Source organism: Tasmannia lanceolata, unplaced genomic scaffold, assembly GCF_043159265.1.
Source record: "Tasmannia lanceolata isolate RefF3 unplaced genomic scaffold, GAP_Taslan_0.1 ptg000119l, whole genome shotgun sequence".
Taxonomy (NCBI): domain Eukaryota; kingdom Viridiplantae; phylum Streptophyta; class Magnoliopsida; order Canellales; family Winteraceae; genus Tasmannia; species Tasmannia lanceolata.
Window position 1 is genome coordinate 1432501 of NW_027518795.1, and position 4502 is coordinate 1437002.

The window sequence follows — 4502 nt, forward strand, 5'->3', positions numbered from 1 at the left end:
AAGGTTGCGCAAGTTTTGGGCATTTTTTGCCCGGATATGCCCAAGTATGCCCCGATAGGCCCGTTACGCCCCGGTATGAACGCGTATGCCCGGATAGACTCGGTATGCCTTGGGATACATGCGTATGCCCCGATAGGCTTGGTACGCCCCGATATGCGCACGTGTGCCCCAGTAGGGCTCGGTATGCCCCGGTATGTACGCGTGTGCCCCGATAGGCCCGGTATGCCCCGATATGCACACGTGTGCCCCAATAGGGGTCGGTATGCCCCGGTAGGTACGCGTGTGCCCCGTAATGCACGTTTCGCAGATCTCCCCGCATGTCCCGCCCCTATATGTAATACTTACTTACTTACTTACTTTCTTTCTTGCTTGCTTGCTTGCTTGCAATGGTTGGGAGTGCCCGGCATGCCCCGCTGCAGAGACCAAGGGCGCAATGACTTGGCACCGCGGATGCCGGGACTCCGGCACTTCCCGTGGCACTGATGGTTGGTTCCAAAGACAAAAGGCCGTGCAAGGCCACCGCACCGCGGATGATTTTGCTCGTGCTGGCGCCGTTGTGTGGCCAAAGAACATGCGCGAATGCTCGTGTCGGAAGGGTTGGTGTCCTGGCCCCGCGGGTGTCACGAATGCTCGGTTGCGAAGACCATGGGACCAGAGCCATGGCACGTCGGATGATGGCTCCAGCTGGCGCCCCGGCACTTTCTGTGGCATTGATGCTCGGTTTCAAAGACAAACGTGCGCAGGGCCAGGGGACCGCGGATGACTGCTCGTGCTGGCCCCGTTGGGCAGCATTGATGGTCGGTTGCAAAGAAAATGCGCGATTGCTCGTGTCGGGGCCCGGCAAGCCAAGGCCAAGCGAGCCATGGCAACGCGGATGATGGCTCCAGCTGGCGCCCCGGCACTTTCTGTGGCATTGATGCTCGGTTTCAAAGACAAACGTGCGCAGGGCCAGGGGACCGCGGATGACTGCTCGTGCTGGCCCCGTTGGGCGGCATTGATGGTCGGTTGCAAAGAAAATGCGCGATTGCTCGTGTCGGGGCCTGGCAAGCCAAGGCCAAGCGAGCCATGGCAACGCGGATGATGGCTCGCTAGTGCTGGCGCCGTGCACAGTGGCCTCGCACACTCGCCCTGCACGCTTCCCTTGCACGCAGCCTTGCACACTAGCCTCGCATGCGAGCCTTGCACCCTAGCCATGCAAACTAGCCTTGCACGGTAGCCATGCACACAAGCCGTGCACATTAGCCATGCGCACAAGCCCCGCACACTAGCCTTGCGCACAACCCTTGCACACAAGCCATGCACTCGAGCAATGCACACAAGCCTTGCACTCAAGCAATGCACACAAGCCCTGGACACTAGCCTTGCACACGGGCCTGGCACACAAGCCTTGGGCACTAGCCTTGCGCACTAGCGTTCCACATGAGCCTTGCACACTAGCCTTGGACACTAGCCTTGCACACAGGCCTTGCACACTAGGCATGCTTGGGCGAGCTGATCCCGCATCAAGTCGACGGGTCTAGGCATTCTTGGGCGCAGATCCCGCATCGTCTCGTCGCGTCTGGGCGCAAACACGTCGCGTCTCGTTGCGTCTTCAGAAGTCGTCGCTAACAGCACCTTTGGTTGCCACTGGTGGTTAGGCTGGTTGGTTGCGCAAACCCTATAGGAGGGTGGCATGCTGGTGGGCGTTTTTGCCCGGATAGGCACTAGAATGTGCAGATTTTGGGCGTTTTTGCCTGGATAGGCTAAGGAATGGGCATGCTTTGGGCGTTTTTGCCCGGATAGGCACCGGAATGCTTGGCCTTGGCTTGTCCTAGCAAGGCATTGCTGGGTTGGACTCCCTTGGCCTTTTGGGCGCCTTGGACGATGTCTTGCGAAGACCATGGGCACAAGGCCATGGCATATGGTGAGGAAAGGACCACGGTTGCCAAGGTTAGGCACCGGAATGCTTGGCCTTGGCTTGCCAAAGCAGGGCATTGCTGGGTTGGGCTCCCTTGGCCTTCCGGGCGCCTTGGACACTGTCTTGGGAAGACCATGGGCACAAGGCCATGGCATATGGTGGGGAATGGACCACGGTTGCCAAGGCTAGGCATATAGAGAGGAATTGCATTTTTGCCCGGATAGGCACCGGAATGCTTGGCCTTGGCTTGCCATAGCAGGGCATTGCTGGGTTGGGCTCCCTTGGCCTTCCGGGGGCCTTGGACGCTGTCTTGGGAAGACCATGGGCACAAGGCCATGGCATATAGTGAGGAATGGACCACGGTTGGCAAGGCTAGGCATATAGAGAGGAATGGACCACGGTTGCCAAGGTTGCGCAAGTTTTGGGCATTTTTTGCCCGGATATGCCCAAGTATGCCCCGATAGGCCCGTTACGCCCCGGTATGAACGCGTATGCCCGGATAGACTCGGTATGCCTTGGGATACATGCGTATGCCCCGATATGCGCACGTGTGCCCCAGTAGGGCTCGGTATGCCCCGGTATGTACGCGTGTGCCCCGATAGGCCCGGTATGCCCCGATATGCACACGTGTGCCCCAATAGGGGTCGGTATGCCCCGGTAGGTACGCGTGTGCCCCGTAATGCACGTTTCGCAGATCTCCCCGCATGTCCCGCCCCTATATGTAATACTTACTTACTTACTTACTTTCTTTCTTGCTTGCTTGCTTGCTTGCAATGGTTGGGAGTGCCCGGCATGCCCCGCTGCAGAGACCAAGGGCGCAATGACTTGGCACCGCGGATGCCGGGACTCCGGCACTTCCCGTGGCACTGATGGTTGGTTCCAAAGACAAAAGGCCGTGCAAGGCCACCGCACCGCGGATGATTTTGCTCGTGCTGGCGCCGTTGTGTGGCCAAAGAACATGCGCGAATGCTCGTGTCGGAAGGGTTGGTGTCCTGGCCCCGCGGGTGTCACGAATGCTCGGTTGCGAAGACCATGGGACCAGAGCCATGGCACGTCGGATGATGGCTCCAGCTGGCGCCCCGGCACTTTCTGTGGCATTGATGCTCGGTTTCAAAGACAAACGTGCGCAGGGCCAGGGGACCGCGGATGACTGCTCGTGCTGGCCCCGTTGGGCGGCATTGATGGTCGGTTGCAAAGAAAATGCGCTATTGCTCGTGTCGGGGCCTGGCAAGCCAAGGCCAAGCGAGCCATGGCAACGCGGATGATGGCTCGCTAGTGCTGGCGCCGTGCACAGTGGCCTCGCACACTCGCCCTGCACGCTTCCCTTGCACGCAGCCTTGCACACTAGCCTCGCATGCGAGCCTTGCACCCTAGCCATGCAAACTAGCCTTGCACGGTAGCCATGCACACAAGCCGTGCACATTAGCCATGCGCACAAGCCCCGCACACTAGCCTTGCGCACAACCCTTGCACACAAGCCATGCACTCGAGCAATGCACACAAGCCTTGCACTCAAGCAATGCACACAAGCCCTGGACACTAGCCTTGCACACGGGCCTGGCACACAAGCCTTGGGCACTAGCCTTGCGCACTAGCGTTCCACATGAGCCTTGCACACTAGCCTTGGACACTAGCCTTGCACACAGGCCTTGCACACTAGGCATGCTTGGGCGAGCTGATCCCGCATCAAGTCGACGGGTCTAGGCATTCTTGGGCGCAGATCCCGCATCGTCTCGTCGCGTCTGGGCGCAAACACGTCGCGTCTCGTTGCGTCTTCAGAAGTCGTTGCTAACAGCACCTTTGGTTGCCACTGGTGGTTAGGCTGGTTGGTTGCGCAAACCCTATAGGAGGGTGGCATGCTGGTGGGCGTTTTTGCCCGGATAGGCACTAGAATGTGCAGATTTTGGGCGTTTTTGCCTGGATAGGCTAAGGAATGGGCATGCTTTGGGCGTTTTTGCCCGGATAGGCACCGGAATGCTTGGCCTTGGCTTGTCCTAGCAAGGCATTGCTGGGTTGGGCTCCCTTGGCCTTTTGGGCGCCTTGGACGATGTCTTGCGAAGACCATGGGCACAAGGCCATGGCATATGGTGAGGAAAGGACCACGGTTGCCAAGGTTAGGCACCGGAATGCTTGGCCTTGGCTTGCCAAAGCAGGGCATTGCTGGGTTGGGCTCCCTTGGCCTTCCGGGCGCCTTGGACACTGTCTTGGGAAGACCATGGGCACAAGGCCATGGCATATGGTGGGGAATGGACCACGGTTGCCAAGGCTAGGCATATAGAGAGGAATTGCATTTTTGCCCGGATAGGCACCGGAATGCTTGGCCTTGGCTTGCCATAGCAGGGCATTGCTGGGTTGGGCTCCCTTGGCCTTCCGGGGGCCTTGGACGCTGTCTTGGGAAGACCATGGGCACAAGGCCATGGCATATAGTGAGGAATGGACCACAGTTGGCAAGGCTAGGCATATAGAGAGGAATGGACCACGGTTGCCAAGGTTGCGCAAGTTTTGGGCATTTTTTGCCCGGATATGCCCAAGTATGCCCCGATAGGCCCGTTACGCCCCGGTATGAACGCGTATGCCCGGATAGACTCGGTATGCCTTGGGATAC